The sequence below is a fragment of the Cheilinus undulatus genome, linkage group 6 (genome assembly GCF_018320785.1).
Source record: "Cheilinus undulatus linkage group 6, ASM1832078v1, whole genome shotgun sequence".
Taxonomy (NCBI): domain Eukaryota; kingdom Metazoa; phylum Chordata; class Actinopteri; order Labriformes; family Labridae; genus Cheilinus; species Cheilinus undulatus.
The window spans coordinates 13,673,680-13,694,715 of record NC_054870.1 but is presented as its reverse complement, the minus strand read 5'-3'; the positions used below and the strand labels follow the sequence as shown (position 1 = coordinate 13,694,715).

At 40.5% G+C, this 21,036-nt stretch overlaps 1 protein-coding gene across 1 annotated transcript in view; it reads right to left on the bottom strand.

Moving 5' to 3' along the window:
- The window catches only part of sertad2b (SERTA domain containing 2b), an 89,443-nt gene extending 69,201 nt beyond the window's left edge, over positions 1-20,242 (bottom strand). Inside the window, exon 1 of the mRNA XM_041789295.1 lies at positions 20,127-20,242. The gene's annotated coding sequence lies outside the window, so the exon portion shown is untranslated. The remainder of the gene's footprint in view (positions 1-20,126) is intronic.
- Positions 20,243-21,036: the final 794 nt, after the last annotated feature.

Here is a 21,036-nt window from a genome sequence, read left to right as displayed (position 1 = left end):
TTTTCTCAAATGTTTCTTATTGAAGCTTTCCCAGATGGGTGTGTGAAACACATCTATCTGGCGTGTCAGGTTAGGTCTAAGCTGAGTTGAGCTTGAGTTGGAAAGCTATGATTCAGTCTGTTACATATACTTTATATCCCCAAACACAGACACATTCCTCATATTCATAACTTTAAATTTGAATTTCTCGTTAAAAACTGAATCTTCCTTTTTTTATCTGGTATTTGAACACATCATGACATAAAAGGGGACGGTTTGTGGCTGAGTGCAAAGCAATCGGGATGAGCAGCACCTCCAAGTCCGAGGCCATGGTTCTCTGCTGGAAAATAATGGATTGCTCCCTCCGTGTGGGGAGTTAGTCCCTGCCCCAGGTGAAGGAGTTCAAGTATCTCTGATTCTTGTTCACAAGTGAGGGTAGAAGGGGCCACAGGATCGACAGGCAGATCGGTGCAGTATCTGCGTTATTGCAGACGTTGCACCGTACCGTCGTGGTGAAGAGGGAGCTAAGCTGGAAGGCAAAACTCTCAATTTTTCTGCCGAACCCTCACCTATGGTCATGAACTCTGGTTAAGGACTCAAAGTATGGCGTCGCGGATTCAAGCGTTCCAAATATTCCTCAGGAAGGTGGCTGGGCTCAGCCTTAGAGATAGGGTGATGAGCTCGGGCATCCAGAAGGATCTCGAAGTAGAGCCGCTGCTTCTTCGTGCCGAAAGGAGTCAGTTGAAGTGGTTTGGGAATTTCATTAGGATGCCTCCTGGTCACCTCCCGTTGGAGGTCTTCCAGGCATGTCCAACTGGAAGGAGACCCTCGGGTAGACCCAGAACTTGTTTGAGGGATTGAAATATCTTATCTGGCCTGGAAATACCTCAGAATCCCCAGGTGGAACTGGAAAATGTTGCTGGGGAGAGAGATGTCTGGGTTGACTTGCTTCACCGGCTGCCACTGTGACTTGACCCCGGATAAGAAAATGGATGGATGGATGGCATAAAGGAAACAGTTGTCAAATTTACTGAGGTTACTTAAATGCCTCATTTATAACCATCCTTTAGCTTGTTAAGTCTGCTAATTAACTTAAATACTGCTGATTCAATCATGTATTTCTACACTGGATTAATATTTTCAACTAACGGGACTTGCTTCAAAGTTTTGGAGCACTTTTCAGCATTTATCTGAGCAGATGAGGAAGAAAACTGTCCTGGAGCAGCTGAAGAGAGTGTTAAGAGTGTATTTACTCCCAGCAGGGGTGGATATGATTGCATGCTGCTGGCAGATGAAGTCTTACTTTTTTCTTCAAGCCAACAGTTTAAGCCACTCCACTTTGGTTTGATTTGCTACACAGTGCTGATTTTCTTTTACATTCCCCTTTCAAGAACTGATGAATGTTTCTACCCTAGTGATGTCCTAAAATGATGTTATGTCATAGAGCCTGTCAGACTTGACAGCAGCATCGATGAGCTAAAGCGTTATAGATTTTTCAGGTCCTTGAAAAATACAGAACTGGGTCTTTATGGACTCAGGTTTTGATCCCCAGGTCCAATGACTTTGACTCTTGATGTGTGACTTTCAGTATCTAAGTACTTCATCCTATACTCAGAGTGGAAATTTGTGCAAAGTCTTCAGAAAATCCCTTGTAGCCTTCTGTAGATATGTTGTTCTCAAGAATGGCCCAGATGAACAGAAAACCTGGAGACAGAATCCCACTGGCCCTGGATTATGCAGGTGTGGAGGTTTTTATGTTTTCAGACAAATCCATAAATCCTGCACATGTACAGTGTAGACCATCATCATTCGGCAGATGACACTCAACCTGCCACTGATCTCCCTCATTTCAAGTCCTGTGTGACAGAAATTTAAACCTGGACGTCAAAGCTCAACAGCTCCAAAACTGATGTTCCTGTTATTTCTCTCTCTGACTTCAGTAATAGCTACATTAGTGATCTCTCCTCTGGTCTAATGTTTGCAGAACAGCTCTAAACTGAGGGGTCACTTTTGACTCTGATCTGTCTTTCAAACAGGTGACCACAACAAGTCCCTGAGACAGTCAACAAATAAAAAAATCATTTCGCCCTCCTGCCCACTTAGAAAAAGTAATTCAAGCATTTATTTCTTCCAGACTAGACCACTGCAAGGCCATTTTTCATAAACCACAGTCTGCTCAGCTTTAATGCTCTCTGTGTGAGAGGGTGGCACAAATTAAACACTCTTTTGGAGAAATAATAGCCCAGTTTCTGAATCATGCAGAACATTGCCTCCCTTAAGTTCTCTTCTTCATATTACTTGTTGGGAAAACTTGGTATTATTTGATCCTGTTTATTAAAAACCAGAGCTCATCAAAGAGTAAAATGTGATGTTAATCACCCAGCAGCGTTTTCAGACTTTGAGTTAAACGCTCATGAGTGGGAGGAAGAGCGTGTGGGAGGGGGTATTCCAGCAGAGGACATGACGTAACATGGACTACTATACAGGTAGTGGAGCAATGAGTCACAGTGCTGAGGGAGGAAACATGATAACAGCTCAACCACACAACATCTGAGCATGTGTGTGTGTGTGTGTGAGAGAGAGAGAAATCAGCAGCTGCTGTGTTTTGTTTTTTAACATGTGGGGTAGAAGTTCATACCTCAACCATTTATATAGACCAAAGGTGTCCAGTCTACAGCCTGTGGGCCAAATGTGGCTTGTGGTCTGTTTTAATCAGCCCAAGGCAAAAAGAATAATAAAAAAAAGAAGCTAAAAAACCATCAGAGCATGACGCCTATGCTTGACTGTATTTTACTAAGTTTTAAGTACAAAAGGTGTAACCTTGCCAAGCAGATGGATTCGCACATTTACGTGTTTCTCACTAGCGAATCCATCTTGCAAAGCTCCCGTCCAAACTGTTTGGGCCCGGTTAGAAAGTGAGAGGACCAATCAGCGACGAAGGGCAGTACTTTTGGGTCGTGACGTAAGCAAGCAGCAACTAGAGGCCGGTGCAATTGTGGCGGAAGACATTAGCGTGGATGCTGCTAAAGCGAACTTGACCACATTTCTTCATTAAAAGAAGAACAAAGAACAGCAGTGAGTTGTTTTCTTTTCAAAAATGACAAAAGTCGTGTACTGACATGTCCACAGTCAATTCTTGTTATCCTTTTTTTGGCTGACCACCGAGGTCAGCCCTGTGCATGAGTCTGTACGTATGTGACCGACTGACTGAGTGACTGGACATACTTTCAGAGCTGTGCTCTGGGCGGGGTTTAGCTGTACTCAAAGCTGTCAGTAATGGCTGCCTCCAGTGCACTGATTACCTTGGATGCTACGTATGTGATAGTTACGGGAAAGGGTAACTTCTTGTGTGAACGCGTGTGCACAGCGGCTACTAGAGTAGTGATTAGCTTGGACCTAACCACAGCAGCAGTTTTGTCAGAACTGGACAACGTGTCGCTTTTAAAACAAGGGTAGAGACCAACACTGAAAGCTTTTCATGACAGAAGAGATGTTTTCGCTCCTCTCCTGGTCTGCTTCAGCCTGGGTTTGCGATCATTACGGGTTGGGTTTGCCAGTGTGTTAAGGATGGCTGCTGCGGTAGCTGTTAGTTTGGATGTGGCTGTAGGAAAGCATAGTTTAATTTGAACTGGATCACATTTCTTTTAAAACAAGAGCCACACTGAAAGCTTGTCGTGGCAGAGAAGATCGTTTAGCACATCCCCTGACCAGTCTTGTCAGTTTGAAGCACATGTGCACAACGTCATTTGGCGCTCTGATTGGCCCGTCATGAATGTGACAGACAGAACGTTCCTCCAATTAACGTTTGAGGATTGTTTGAAAAGTCTTGCTTTCTATGCAATTAATATATGAGTTAATCTGGTGTGCCAGGTTATCTGTTTAATACTGACAGGGCTTTATGCTCTAAACTTCTTGGATCCTTCAGTTCTCAACCTACACAAATGGGACAGCACAATTACACACCCAAAAACGAATCACTCTGCCAGAACACACAATTCAGTCAAGTATTTCAACAGGCATCCCAGATAGTTGCAGTCACCCATAAAATAAGCTTTAACCTCATCTTGTTCTGCCTGTGGCCCTCTGTGGAAAATGTTTAGACACCCTTGATAAAGACTCTGTGTTCATCATGTTAATACATTTATCACTACCAAGTTGTAAATATAACTAAACAGTTGAAACTAAAGGTCAGTATTTTTGAAATTAAGAGCAAACTTGAACTGCCGTTTCTAAAAATCAAAGTTGAAATAGTTTTATACAGGCTGAGCGTTTTACTGTTGGAGTTTTAGCGTGCTTCAGTCATTTAGATTCTCCTGAGTCAGACGGCTGTTTTTATCAATGTTTTTCATTTTTGGTTCCAATGAAATGTAACATGTTTAAAGATACAGTATGTAGAATTTCTGCACTGAAATATTATTTTAAAAGTGACTATTTCTTTTCTAAACGGAGGTCTTACAGAATCATACATATTTTCTGAGAAAATAGAAAAATTCTAAATTTTTCTAACTGTAACCGTACATGTCTTTTTTCTAGAGGATGCCATAGATTGAGTTTAATTGCCCAGACTCACCTCTGTATCATGGAAACCCTCCACACACATGACCTCTGACAACTGCATCAGTCACCACCATCTACCTCTGCAGCCTCCTTCTCAATGCTACTTCTTGTTTTGAAGTGAGGACTCTGCTCAATAAAACTCATATGGTGTATTTACTAACTAGAAACCAATGTTTTTTCATTCATAAATGTCTCATAATGGGGGAAGAATACACACAAAAAACAACACTTCTGCATTCTCTTTGGAAGTGGTCCCAGGATGGGCATGCACTAGTGTCCCTTCCAGTGCACTCAGCACATTCTGGGACAACTTCCTGTGAACATGGAAGTATGGTACTTTGTTCATTTCTCCCTCATTTTGAGAAATTCAAGAATGTAAACAAAAGGTTGGCTTTTCAAACAGTGGAGGTGGGCGGAGCTGAGAAGCGGTTGGCTGTACCCATCATAATATTGTGTTACTGTTTTGGGTGAGAGCCCCCTGGTGGCAGAATTTTACAAACTGTGTGTGTATTATTATTCTTTTTGACACACACAATGTTACACACGTTATAACATAACTAATCAAAACCCCAATTCCAAATAAAGTTGGGATGTTGTGAAAAATGTGAACAAAAAAAAATACTGTGACATCAAATACTTTACATAAACACACATTCTAAATTTGGTGCCTGCAACTTGTTAAAAAACAGTTGGAGCAGGAGCAGGAACAGAGTGGGAAAACTATGGACTATCTATTTATCTATCTGTCTATCTATCTATCTATCTATCTATCTATTTATCTATCTATTTATCTATCTATCTATCTATTTATCTATCTATCTATCTATCTATCTATTTATCTATCTATCTATCTATCTATCTATCTATCTATTTATCTATCTATCTATCTATCTATCTATCTATCTATCTATCTCTGTCTGTCTATCTATCTATCTATCTATCTATCTATATCTATGTATCTATCTATCTATCTATCTATCTGGATGCAGACTCATCTATTATTGATACTTTGTTCAGTGTTTGCTGCTCTGCAAACACTGCTCTGGTGAAATCCGATCCCTTTGTGTGTCTGTGCGTTATCTGTGTTTGTGTGTGTGCATGTGTGTGTGTTCTGCATGTCCTCTCTATCAGCGACAGATCTGTATTTGTTCAGCTTCATCTGCTATGGATCTATGACTGCAGCCCATTACTTCCACCGTTATCAGATACAGAGTGCACTGTGATGAACGTCATAAGTACAGCTGGTAACATCTAATGTAATGTTTTATTAATCCTGATTATAACACGAGTCATTTTTGCCCTGCTACAAGTTAGCTGTAAAACACTCATGCATGCAGGAAATTGTGTAAATGACCATTTAAATATCGAAGAAAAAAGAAAATGTCAACAAGACAATAAGCAATAAAACGGACCAGTTTATTGGCTGCTGTGCATATTATTGCAAGATGGTTTTTCATCAAATTTTGGGTTGATAATAGCAAAATCAAAATATGCCAATGACTGTTTGGATACAACAGCAACAAAAACAGATGTCACAATATTGGACAATTTTTCATTGAAGAAAAACAAGTACATGTTTGCACACTGTCTTAAGAGCTCAGTTTTTTCCCTACAGTTGTATTTGTGCAATTCAAACTGTGAGCAGGAGTTTGTGTGTATGAGATCAACTTTTGACAAACATGCTGTCAAAATCGTTACGGGCTTATCAGAGCAACACAACTTGTCAGCATGCACCACCCCCAGGAGAAAACTGGCAGGCCATTCTATCCTCTCTACTCCCAAATTCTGAAGGTAGTCTCAGTTAAACGCCGCTGTGTGGAGGCGAGTATTTTCATCTTGGAGGACAGAGTTCAGTCCTCGACTGTGGAGATATGTGATTGCCACTGGTTGCAGAATCTCTGCATTGACATTGCCTTCAATGATGACAAGCCTAATTTTTCCTAGTAGAAGATGCCACCCCACATTATCACTCGTTATCAAGCTGAAATCAAGAGTCATTAGAAACAGCAAAATAAGCTGTTTGGAATTGAAGAGAAGGTTTGGCACATTTTTCATGGGCCAACCCACATAGTCAGCTCTGCTGCTCATCCCACAAATGCACGATCCTTACAAATGTGGCACCATTTAAAAAGGAAATAAACAGGCTTTCCAACAGTAAGGGATTTATTGGCATGAAGCATTGTTACAACAAAGAAATAATCTACAAAACACTATTTCCTTCCTTTTTGTGCTTACGTTTGTCAGGTAACTGGTGGAATATCAATCCATGAGTCTCCACTGTCAGTGGAGCCAGTTCATCAACCAAACTCTTGTCAAAGCAGCTTGGAAGCAGAGTAAAACCATCCATTCCATCATATAAAAGCTCTCAGTGAGGTTCTTTGCTCCTCTTTCAATAAGGAAATATTATCAAGATCTGATAAAAAATTATAGCGGCACCACTGATTGCAGTACATTTAAACTATGCGTATATATAAACTCTTCATTCTCCTCAAATGATGCTGATTTCTCTGACTGAGATCGATTTTTTCGACTTGACTCTTTACAAGATGGAATCTGCCCAATCCATCTGCTTAGCAAGGTTACCATCCTGTCTCTGCAATTAAAGCATAAAGGCCTGAAAATAAAAATCTAGAAGTGTTAAAATATTTGACAATCTTGGTTCAAGTCTGTCTGAGAAGTCCAGAAAACAATATCAGTTAAATTGATTTTTTTGGTCGAATATTTATTCCAAGGTCAATAATTAACTTTTTAACTGTACATATTAAAAGTCTGTGTTTAGTGCCATGTTTTGACCCTAAACATATATTTAAGATGCTAAGTTGTTAAAATCACTGCCTTTGGATGTCTTCCCCCTTCCTTCCTCTTCATAATATCTCAAAAGATAGTTAAAGTTGCTCCTGTCTGTTCAGTGAGACACTTCCAACAAACATAACTGTTCTACATTAACATACACATAAAGTAACAGATTCTAACATAAGATGTGTAAATATGTGATATTGCAAACAGTTTTTCCATGGATTACCTTGTGCTTCACATTGTAAGTAAAATATGATGAAGAGACGCACATCAGCATATAAAAAGGAAGAGAGATGGAGGGAGGCGATAAAAAGGTGCTGCATGTGTGAACAATGAAAAGGAGGTCAGCGCCTGGAGGGGTGGGGCGATGATGAACACTCCACTCAAAGTAAAGGCACACTGCATATAGAGACACACAACAAAAACACAAACACTCAAAATCACACAACATACTGCCAAGATTAGAAATGGACAAGAGAGGGACAAAACTTAACCTGTATGTTAGACTTCACTCTTATACAACTGTTACGTACAGTGTGTATGTGTCACACTGAATCCTACAAAATACAACAAGTACGATACACTCCAATGACAGAAAAATGTCTAAAATATTGATATACTTATTACTTGACCCAAAATTTGTTGAAAACTGTGGTTGGTCTCTTGTTTTTCATCTGATCATTTAAACATCAGTATCAGTCAATATTGATGTTGTCAACAAGCATCAGCTCATAAGCCAATAACCTGACACAGAAGCCAATGTAAAACTCACAGGCCACTTCATTAGGTTTACCTCTTCAATGTACATTCCTAATCAGCCAGTTACATGGAAGCCACCCTTGCAGGAGGAGATGTGTAGACGTGGTCAAGATCGACTGCTGAAGTTCAAATTGAGCAACAGAATGAGGAAGAAAGGTGATTTATGTGATTTTGAACGTGTCATGGTTTTTGGCGCCAGAGGAGCATGGTCTAAGTATTTCAGAAACTGCAAATCAGCTGGGATTTTCCTGAACAACCATTTCTAGATTTTAATGGTGCCAGCAATTCCTTGTTGATGGCAGGAATGGGGAATGGAGCACCAAAAACTCAACAACAGACGCAGGCAGAAGAACATCTCTCTGAATGTTCAACAAGTCAAACCTTGAAGCAGATGGGCTACAGCAGCAGAAGACCACACCAGGTGCCTGTCTAGTATGAACAGGAAACTGAGGCTACAATAACTTTAACTTTATCTACGTATCTATCTAAGGCACCTTTAAAAGGGGTTTACTAAGTGCTTCGACATGCAGAAAAAGTAAAGCAACAGAACCCAACAAGAGATAAAGACAACAAAACAGCATCAAGAGAACACTCAAGGTGAGGAACCTGAACGATATCAAACCAAGCATATTAAACCCACACAACATTATTGCCAAGACAACATGAGACGTTATTAGAACTTAAACATCCAAAGACAACATAGAGCTTAGAAATCCCCTGACATCACCAGAACTGAGACAGCCAAGACATCATTAGAACTAAGACACTGTAGGATATCATCAGAACTGAGGCATCAGTGAGACATCATCAGAACCCATGAGTGACCAGCACAGGAACCCAGCTACAAAACTGAGACCAAGGGGACCAAGTTTTAAAAAGCAATTAAAAGAGAAGCAGTAAGAGCTAAAAATCTCAAAGGTTCACCAAAATTTGACAACAGAAGGTTGAAAAAATATGGTCTGCCAGACCACTAAAACCATGGCATGTTAAAAGTGTTTTAAATCACCTTTCTGATGCTCAGTTGTACTTTACCAGCTTATCCTGTCTCCATGCCTACATGCATTGGTAGCTGCCATTTAATAGGCTGATTTGCATTGATGAGCAGTTGACCAGGTGTACCTAATGATGTGGTCTGTGAAAGTAAATCTGATGTGTTGAATCAGTTGAAATCTGCAAGTACGCTGATATCACTACTAGTGGTGTTACGATTATCTCATATGGATCGATCTTGACATCAGTGGTCCAAGTGCACCAGTCCGCGGAGCTCTGGATCGGTAAAAATGCACAAACCAGTCTTTGGACCGGTTTTAACGTTAGAGATTGGTTCATTCCGGCTCTGCTGCTTGTTTTCATGGGCTAACCCTAACCCAAACCACAGTGACCTTTTAGCTTTAAACGAGAGTTCCGTTCGCCGTAGGTGCTCGCTAGGTAGCTGGATGTGTTTCACCTGTCGTCACCTAAACATCCTTCAGTTACAGTTCTGCACCTCAGGAAAATGTCACGTGGACTTTACATGAAGGAAGGATAACTTGAGAAATGTCTGCCCATTTGTGAGCTTTGGAGAAAAGCGATTAAGAACTACGGCAGCTCATAAATCTCGCCTGTTGAGACGGCGGAGCTAAAGTTTAGCTTAGATGCTAATGCTAAACGCAGCACAAACAGACCTGAACATAAACACTTTTCTGAGTTAAAACTCTGAGAAGTCTTCAGTTATCACCGTAACAACAGCCCCTTTATTCACGGGGTTTACAACCGTAACGTGTTGTTGGGAGTGATTGATTTGGTGACATAATCAATACATCTGAGCCCACTGATATGATATTAAACAGAGAGGCCTTCACTGAGCTGAGATCAGCTGTTCTCCAGTGAATTAATTCAAGAATGAAAACAATCAAGAACGGTCAGAAACACAGAGACAGGAAATAACCATGTTTGTGCAACATGGAGACTGAATACTCACATTAAGAGGAATTATGAAAGGAAAAAATGTATAGAAAGCTGCTTTAATTTGACTGTTTTCAGTATTATTTTAACCCCTTGTTCTCCTGTACTAGCAGACACACAGAGCTCTGTCTATCCAAATCTCCTTTTCTGACTTTAAATTAGTTTTAATTTGTGTTTCTTGGGAAAACTTTATATTTAGTTTGTACTGTTATTGGGATTAATAATGCTAAGGAAGTTACAGGAACAGAAGGAGGCACATGTACCTGTAAAAACTCATTTTCATATTTATCTCCCAATTAAATGTCAAAGTGAGACACCTGGGTGTGACGAAAACTTTCTTAAACATAATTTCATAATGTTAGCACAGGAGGCCTGGCATTTAGTCTGTTTTAAAAATAAGCTCAAATAAACTTAGATTATGATGAAATTATCTTGTTTTCCCCTTTTTGCTAATTTTTATTAAAGCAAAAAGTTATTTTGATTCTATAATCAGATTGTTCTGGATCAAATCGGACCGGACCGAATCGAATCAGACCAAATCATTTTGTATTTTAATGAATTGTTAGTGAACCGAGAACAATTATTAACATTTATAAGAGCAGCCATGCCAACATGTTTCCCTTAGAGCGTTGTTGTGTACATACATTCCTTAAAAGAAGTGAGCAGTGATGTTTTTGTTCATGCATATTCCAACCCGGAGGCTCCAGTGCCCATATGCAGGTGCCAAAGTTCTCACACACTGGTTGCATGCTCTTCAGCTGTCCTATCAAAATAAAGGCCCAAACATACAATCTCAAAAAAGTCTCCAGCCCTGGAGAAAGTCCAACTGGTCCACCTTTATTCCTATATGGAAATAAAATAGAGGCAAAACTTTATTGTAAATGTGAGTCACAGGATGTGTAGACAAGCCTTAATCACACATGCCTTAAACTCTCAAAAACAGCCCAGTTTTGAATTCCAATTTTATCAAGAATTTTACCGCCAGCCTGCTGGTGGCATGCTCTGCATGCTGGTGTGAGAATTCAGAAGGAAGTTCCAGAAAATTCAGGTGGTAATGATTTGTGGTCAACCGATACTCATATTTCAGGGCAGACTCTGATAGAGATTATTGGTAGTTCACAAGACCAATACCTCATGTATGGAACCGCTAAGCATTTGCGGTCAAAATGAGCCATAAGTGCCGATAATTTCAGTGTTATTGGATCATAACATGTCATTCAAAGTAACAAGACTACATCATTAGTCATTACTAAAGATGACTATGGCTATTACTCGTATTATGTCTAGCTAATCACACAGTGCTGTGGACATTATGGACATGGTGTAAAGTGAAAACAGAGCCATAGAGGAAGACACAGCTTGCAAAAAACACCCTTCTTGTTCAGGATTAAACTTCTTTTTGGATGGGCTGGATTGAATCTTCCGCCTAGGTTTTTCTATGATGCATTTCTATTCTGATCAGGCATTTTTTTATTATTATTTGCATCCATGTAAATATATAGCTAGTGTTAGTCCACAATGACATTCAATTGCTGTCATCTGAAGCACACAACATCGGAGGAACATGATCTGCACGTCCCTCCGCTGTCGGACTGACCTGTAAGTCCTGTCACTACAAACTTAAAAGGATTATTCTTAATTTAGACTCTGCAGACCGGACTGAAACATGCCACCACTGGTCTGTATGAGTAGGCTGCATACAGCATGGCCACACAGAGAGGCCAATCAGAGGGTCAGACGGACAGGTTCAACAGATAACCCCACACACAGGTGACGTTACAGACCATACCTGTTCATTGTAAGTGTGAAGCAGCGGCAGTCCTACTGAAGGATTATTGTGTGGTGATGCTATCATCACAACCACTCTCCTTATGTCTATTTATAGTTCACAGAGCTTCCCTCTCTCTCTGCCTCCTTCTCTCTGAGTCTCAGTCTCTGTCAGATTCTTCATTCTGAATGCCAAATGCTTTAAAGGAGAGGGTCATAAAAAAACAGCAGTTAGAGTTTCAAAATCAGGAGAAATCTGTCGCTGAAGTCACACAGTACAACTCTGTAGATGTCACACCTGTTTATATCCCCTTTGTGATCTACAAAAAACACTTTATAACACAGACAATGAGTTTGTAACATAATTTGCATGTTAGGAAAACAAAAAAGGTAGGTAGCAGTTAAAGCGAGAGAAAAACTTACTGAAAAACTGAATTGCATGTCGATGTTTGAGGACATGCCGTGCAGACATGTTTCTATGAATGGACTCTCTAAGCTGCAGCCTCTTCCTCCCACAAACACAGCTGTCTGCAGCCGCAGGTGCACCATCCTGCTCATGACATAGATGGTATGTAACCACTCTTCCGCCTGGTGGTTGTATGCCTTCACAGCATACATGACTGCTGTACAGCAAGAGTGCAGTGGTGGGTCACGAAGCTGCTGATGTGTGTTCATGTGATCAACAAACTCTTTAAATATGGAGATACAATGGAGATACAGCTCATATGAAGTTACACTGTGGTACAAAGCCACAGTGGCCTAACACTATGTAAGGTCAAAGTGACCTTTGACCTCATGAATCTAATCAGACACCTTTAAGTTCAATTGTAAGTTTGTGCCAAATCTGACAAAAAAGCCATAAATATCTTCTTAAAATATGCTCAGAAGACTTGAGGGTTCATCCAAAATTGTATTAGTTTATCTTCGAGTCAGAGAAAATGGGTGCAAAGTTTTTGATAAGTCTTCAGAGCACGCTTGAGATATTAGTACAAAGCAAGGGATGAACATGAGGCTGTATATTAAAGTTGAGTGATATATCGTTCTACAACCATGATGGGAATGTGTGCATGCAGGACGTGCAATGTTAGTCATGTGTTCTGCAACATGTGTGTTAGTTAATGAGAACCAAAACTGCAAGCTTTCTTATTTTCATAACTAATCCTTTGTAAAGTCTTCCTGAAATGACCATCAGAGGTCAGAAAACTGAACTCTGAGTGTGCAGAGTCTGTGTTGTCTCCTGTACACTCAGGCTTCATGCTGCCATCACAGATACACCGGCATGACCCTCAAGGCAGGCACTTACATACTGTGAACTTCAGTTCAGTTAGCAGTTTAACTGATGGGACTGATCATGACAACTAAGTTAAACTTTGAAACTCGTAAGTTTTCACTGATTACATTTAGGTAACACATAAACAAGTAAGTCAACTCAAATGTCCCTCTCCTCAGCCATGTTTTCCAGTTCCTTTCTTGAGGGTTCCGAGGTGTTCCCAGGCCAGACTGGATATAACATCCCTCCGGCGAGTTCTGGGTCTTCCCTGAGGTCTCCTCCCATTTGGATGTGCCTGGAGGACCTCCACAGGGAGGGGACCATGAGGCATCCTGTTTAGATGCCCGAACCACCTCAACTAGCTCCTTTCGATTTGAAGGAGCAGCAGCTCTACTTCAAGATCTTTCCAGCTCTCTCTTGACCACAACAGTAGGGTACAGTGCCTGCAAAAAACTGCTGATGCTGTACAAATCTGCTTGTCAATCTCACGGTCCATTCTACCCTCACTCATGAACAAGACCCAGAGGTACTTGAACTCCTCCACTTGGGGCAGAGACTCACTCCCCACACGGAGGTAGCAATCCACCGTTTTCCGACATAAACAAGCAAAAAGTTTATTTGTAAAGTTCAAGCAGAAACTGTTTACTCACTCCTGTTTTCTTCTTCCTCCATGTATGTGTGTAAAATTTAAACAGAGCATTTGATTGGGATTGTGAGCTTGAAAAGATTAAATATATATATATATATATATATATATATATATATATATATATATATATATAGATAACTACTTCCAACTAACAAGGGATTCAAATGTAACCATTAAATTGACTAATTGTGTAGCCCTAGTTTGGGTTATTCTTATGAACATATGATCTCATAAACTCTTTTCGGGATTTTCTTCAAAATTTGCACAACATCCACTCTGACTCAAGGATGAACTGATTAGATTTTGGAGGGTGTCGGTCATAGTCATTGGCTTCATGTTCATCCCATGCAGGAGAACGAGATATCTCAAGAATTCTAGGAGTTTTCTCAAACTTTGCACCAATTTCCACTCTGGCTAAAGGATAAATGGAGTACATGGTCAAAAACACCCCAGCCCTTCATCTTGACCCAGAAATGTACTGCCATCCCTCACAGGGGCTTGTAGTTTAACTTATTGACATATTCTGATGACAGCGTATAAACTAAAGCAGAAACATATTACATAGTTCAAGAGAAACACATCTCCTCCATGTATCAAGGATGGAAAATCATGCATATATCATTATGTTTATGCTGTATTTAAGAACAACTTTATAACATTGCTAAAAGAATTTCCCGGGACATGAAAACTAGTTTAAGAAACTACCGTATATCAGACATCAGTGGTGGGATTATGCTGTTTATTCCCTGAGTTCAAAAAAACACAGACGGACTTGAGGGCTGATGAGGTGTAATATGGGGCCTTGATTTTAGCACCTCAGCACCCAGACTAAGACAGGGTAATGATTCTTTCTGCCACTTGGGCAGCAAAGACTGAGCCCCAGGTCAGGAACACAGACACACTGCAGCACCTTAATCTGGATTAGCTGCTACATTAGAGGCCTGGTTGATTGTGTAATCCTGTTGAAAAGTTCCATCAGCCCCCAAGGCCATTTAACAGCAGACGCTTCATTCAGGCCAGGCCAAAGCAGGCTGACGTGAGGCGGACAGAGAGGCTGACTGATGCAGTTCAAACACAGAGTTATCTAAGCAGATATCTCAAACAGATTTTATGAAAGTGTCTCAGATCCAGCATTTGAAGCTACTATAGTAAAGAGAAGAAAGGATCGTTGTTTAGCACAATAAGGTCTTTTTCAGTGGTTGAAGAAGCATGCAGACATAATTTAGTAACATCATGATTACCAACCACATGAATACTCCTCATACAAGTGGAGACGTAAAGCATTAAATAGGCAAAAAGAGGCTTCTGTGTTTGACTTATTATGCAACAGGGCCTAAAGTGAAATGGTTTACTCTGATAGACAGCATTTTAGTGTTGAATCTTAAGAAGATGGAATTATTGTTCAAAGCCATTTCAAAGTCAGAGGTTGTACCTCTCATTTGTTGAAGGAAAGGATTTCTTTTTCTTCTGATTTGTCATGAGTTTATTGTCTGTCTAGGATGTTTATTGTAATTTCATTATTATTTGTCATCTTTTATTCTCTACCTTTTATTGCTATTGTACCTCTGTTTTCTTGATTGTACATTGTTAACATCAACCTGCCCAGGGTCAAAGGACGGAAATTAGCCATTGGCTATAATCCTACATATTTACATGTAAGTGTAATAATATGTACTGACCCTGTCATTTCAAATAAAATAAATACAAATACAAAAACAAAATAGGGTAATTCTGCACAATTTTACTTTGTTTCTGACTTGTTCTTCTTCTAATTTCAAAATTTTTCCATTTTGCATCTTGAATTTTAATTAAAGTTGCCTTGAAATCACTATAGCTTAGGTTCTAGATCCAATTATTGCATATTGGGGTGCACGGTATTGTATTTTTGCTGATATCTGATTTGCCAAGATTTCTAAACTCATTTAAGTTGTCATTGTAGTGATTTGTACACCTTTTTGATTGCAACACAAAATGTTGTCATTGCAATCAAAGAATGAGTAAAGCAGGCCTGAGAGAGCAGCAGAGAAGTCGACAGTCTGGAAGTTGTTTCACAATTGGGGCTTCATTCAAAATGTTCAGGGCTCACAGTGGAGCTTCTTAAGTGTGTAGCACCCTAGGCAAACACCTTTACCTGACGGAACAGCTGCACTGATGATTAAGGCCACTATGACTTATAATGTTTATGCTGGCTATATCAGCAGAAATGCTCATATCTGCTGACCCCAATAGCACGATGTTGATAATATTGTGAATCCCTATTATCAACATAAATATATAAATACAATTAAACTTTATGTAAATCATATCCAGCTGACTTGACTGAATTTAAATTTCTGTATGATGAAGACTTGCTACATAGTCATATATCCAGCTTTAATTCATGCATTTGATCATCATCACAATGCATCATTTATGCATTTTTTAAGGTGGTTCCACATATACTTGGCCCCAAAATCCCACTGGGTCAGTGTGAACGTTTTTCCAAATTTGAAAAAGCCCCTTAATATGGAAATTATATGTGCAAGTGCAGTATATGTGGGTGCATTAAATCTAAAGCCCCCCTTTATTCATTATTGAACCCTTATAGAAACTATTTTCTCAATTAGTATATTTCCCAGTTTAGTAAATGAAGAAGAATCTCAAATAAAGCAAAGACCTTAAACTGAATTCAAGTACAGTGAAGTACATACACTATATTGCCAAAAGTATTCACTCACACATCCAAATCATTGAAATCAGGTGTTCCAATCACTCCCATGGCCACAGGTGTATAAAATCAAGCACCTAGGCAAGCAGACTGTTTCTACAAACATCTGTGAAAGAATGGGTCACTCTCAGGAGCTCAGTGAATTCCAGCGTGGTACTGTGATAGGATGCCACCTGTGCAACAAGTCCAGTTGTGAAATTTCCTCGCTTCTAAATTCCACATTCAACTGTCAGTGGTATTATAACACAGTGGAGGCGATTAGGAACGACAGAAACTCAGCCACCAAGTGGTAGGTCATGTAAAACAACGGAGTGGGGTCAGCGGATGCTGAGGCACACGCTTCTTCATTTGGCAATCTGATGGATGGGTCTGGGTTTGGCGGTTGCCAGGAGAACGGTACTTGTCTGACTGCATTGTGCCAAGTGTAAAGTTTGGTGGAGGGGGGATTATGGTGTGGGGTTGTTTGTCAGGAGCTGGTCTTGGCCCCTTAGTTCCAGTGAAAGGAACTCTGAATGCTTCAGCATACCAAGAGATTTTGGACAATTCCATGCTCCCAACTTTGTGGGAACAGTTTGGGGATGGCCCCTTCCTGTTCCAACATGACTGTGCACCAGAGCACAAAGCAAGGTCCATAAAGACATGGATGAGAGAGTTTGGTGTGGATGAACTTGACTGGCCTGCTCAGAGTCCTGACCTCAACCCGATAGAACACCTTTGGGATGAATTAGAGCGGAGACTGAGAGCCAGGCCTTCTCATCCAACATCAGTGTGTGACCTCACACATGCGCTTCTGGAAGAATGGTCCAAAATTCTCATAAACACACTCCTAACCCTGCGGAAAGCCTTCCTAGAAGAGTTGAAGCTGTTAAAGCTGCAAAGGGTGAACCGACGTCATATTAAACTCTATGGATTAAGAATGGGATGTCACTTACGTTCATATGCGAGTTACGGCAGATGAGCGAATACTTTTGGCAATATAGTGTAGGTGGTTTTACCTGCAGGCAAAGGTAGGTAGGTGTTTAACCATATGAATCAGCCTGAATCAGTCCACTGAATCCATCTGAGCCACATAGGGATAGAGCAGCGAGCTCTGCCCACCTCCTTTGACCACTTGTTATTTTGAATTAAGGAGTTAATTCAATAAAAAATGAACACCAGGAGGTATATTTACAAAATAATAAACCAATGTTTCTCTGCCACTGGTGAATTTAACATATTAAAGGGTAAAAGCTGTTTTAAAAGTGACACCTTCTTGACTTGCACTGCCAATTCTCCCAAAATGCTTTGCATGAAGCTCAAGTCTGCACGTGTTGTGAGGCCGGAAGAAGTTGCCCATTTTTGTGGCAGTGCTTCTCCCTCTGTGTGTTAAATTCATCAATGAAATGACAATGGTGGTTTAAAAATTAATAATTACACATTATCGAGTGCAGTTAGATTGAAAATACCTCACAAGAAGTAAGAAAAGAAGAAGGTGGGGCTGAGCGGTCAGTGGTTTGACACATCATAACATCGGGCCTTGTGCTCCAAGCAGCCTGAGGGTAGAGTGGATAGGTGCATAGGTGTGCATCAGCTGTGAAGTCTTAAATTACTTTTAATGATTAATACAGGAATTGTGAAAGTAATTCAGTAGCCAAGAGTGAATAAATAGCATCAAAGTTGATTTTGATTATCCAAATTCTCATATAGAGGAAATGATAGTAAGTGGATTCTTCTAGACATGTTAAAACAATGAGTAAGTGGGTTACTGTGTGGTACGATAACATGCAATAAATGAAAGTATGATCCATAACAGAAGAACTGATATCGCACCAATAATGAGCATAAACGTTTAATTTTGAAAAGTTCCACCTGGCCTAGAGACCCATGAAAATATTTAGATGTGCGTTTGAGTTCTGATGCTCTTCTAAGAGGTGATGACGTGCTGTTTGGTATTTATTTTTTAATATTGGATAAGTTCTCTGGCTTTCTTTTTACCTGGAAAAAGATGCATCAAAATATTCAGTTTGTCCTTCTGACTGCTCTTTGCTTAATGGCCTCATATTTGTCTTTGCAAATTACTTAAAGAGAGAGCGAGAGCAGGGGAAGAAGACAGTCTGGTTGTTGTCTTTCATTTGTGGCTTCACTCAAAATAATCAGCTTACAGTGTTTAGCCGAAATTTAATGCCATTATATGATTGACACTGCTGATATGTTTGGCCACTATGTTGGCTGTAAATTGGCACAAATTTTCATCAATGTCAATACTGATATCTTTTTTTTTTTTTAATATATATTTTTGGACTTTTTGCATTGATTCCAATAGGACAGCTGAAGAGAGACAGGACACAGGAAGAGAGAGACTGAGGGAAGCACACTTCGTCAATATCCTAATTTTAAAGCCAGTGACAATACCAATATCATGCTAATTATATCATGCATCCCTGCTTACAACAGATGAAAATCTGTGATTTGAAGCAGAAGAACAGAAGCACAAATAATAATGTTAAATTGTGAAGTTAAACCTGGCCTGGAGACATGTCAAAATATTATGATGTGGTGAATCTGAGCTACATATGTTGGGTATTTATATCTAAGATATGAGTTTGTCCTGTAGTTCTCTGGCTTTGTTAAGGGAAAGTGATGAGAAAACATTATCAAAGATCTTTATTGCATACACATATGCTTCAAAATGCTGTTTGAATGCTCTTGCTGGGCAGTTACATCTTTAAGTGTGCAATAAATCTCACTAAATTAGCCTATGTATCATTAAAATGATTATTCACAATCCTATAACAATTCCCCCCCTAAAGTTTAAACTTTTGGAGTCCACATGCACTTATCCAAGCATGCACAAATGCTTTTTACATAATGTGTGGCCAAGATCCATGAGGGGGAACGCTGTGCTGCACCAGAGGAGCGCAGCAGCAGATCAGGATGTGTCTGTCAGTCAGAGATGGTGTGTATGAGCTGACAGACAGCTCGGTTATATAACAGACAGCAGCAGCAGAACAGCGGCTCTGTGCGCTGCTTTCTCACAGTGACAACAAAGTAAAGCATGGACAGTTTATCCAGCCTCCTCGGTTTATATTTTCACTCTCAACAGAGCTGAATCCCAGTGAAATATTTAGAGAAGTGAAGCGTCTCATTAACTGGGCAAAAACAATTATGACTGCAGTAAATTCAGCATACAACTCATGTTATAGAGATCAAAATGTGCATGTGTTTTAGAACTGTTAAAGTGGGTTGCTTCTGCAAAACAAGAATCCTGCAAGTTGCACAGTTTCTAAAATATAACATTTCATCGTAAGAAGCAACATGTTTTGTGTCTGGTGTATGCCGATCACTAAAGCACCTTAAACTCAAAGTGTTGCACATACATTGTACCATCTTTTGTGGTGTATCAGCCCAAACAACGAGCGTGATCCAAAATGTCAACAATCCCCATGAAGTTTGGCTGTGCGCCGTCCATGCGTAATAACGGGAATGCCACGCTGCGCCTTTCCTCTCCGATGCAAGTCTACCTGCTCATTCATTACACACCGATGTGGACCATGATAAGAGCCATTAACGAGCACGTTCAAAGCGATAAAGCAAGGTGTCAACTGTGCAATTTCGCGCACAATTCCACGTGCACGTAAAACACAAGTTCCAGTCCGAGCCAAACGCACCAAACATCAACAGACCATCACAGAGTTCAAGATGCAGTTTGACACACTCACCCTCTATGGCAGGTCCGTCCAGCACGGTGCTAAAGTAGATTATAGAGGAGAAAGAAAGGGCTTCTGGGATGTTATCTGCAGCAGAAAGCTCGCTCCAGGTCAGAGGTCTGATTTCTGTTTAATCCTAAAACAGATGAACCACGTTCAGACTCTGTCCACCGTCTCCAATGTCAGTGAACGCGGCCAATGCGAAGTCAAGTAGGAACACACAGTCTGGTGCTGCGTTTGAGGGGAGTAGTACATACAGCAATCTACTGCTCTCCCTGTATGTGGGTAATAAATCTCAAACATCTGACTTATTCTAGATGTATTCTTCTGAATGAGATTACTAAAGGGAGGTTTTGGAAACATCTGCTGGGTTCAGCTGTCATTTAAAAGAACACAGAATGTATTTAAACGTTATTGGAGCACAAATCATGACAGGTCAGATATGAGAGTGTTTGCTGATTCAGCATTTTGCTGCATCGACCTTGGTCCTGTACTGGTCTGGCCTCCTGATGGCCATCCTCCATGCTTGTGCAAGGTCCATGCCCCATCTCTCCAGGTATCCTCCTAGCTGACCCCTCCATGATGTCTCCCAGCGTCTAGACCAGTCCACCAGGTCCTGCATGGGCACCAAGTATGCAGTGAGCTGGATTAGGTCCAGGAAAGCACGCCAGGTGCCCGTAAAAGCACAGCTATTGTTCCTGTCTCAGGCAGATGACCCTTCCCATCACCCAGGGACCCTTGCCATCAGTCAGCATCTAGACCACACAAGAGTACAGTAAGACTAGAAAGACTAAGGACCGAAAGACTCTGAATTTTGTCTGCATCATCCGCTCAGATGCCGGGAACAACCCATCACTCCAACGTGCAAGTCCAAGACTGCAGCTGAGTTGCCTACATGCAGGTTTAAAACAACAATATGTAA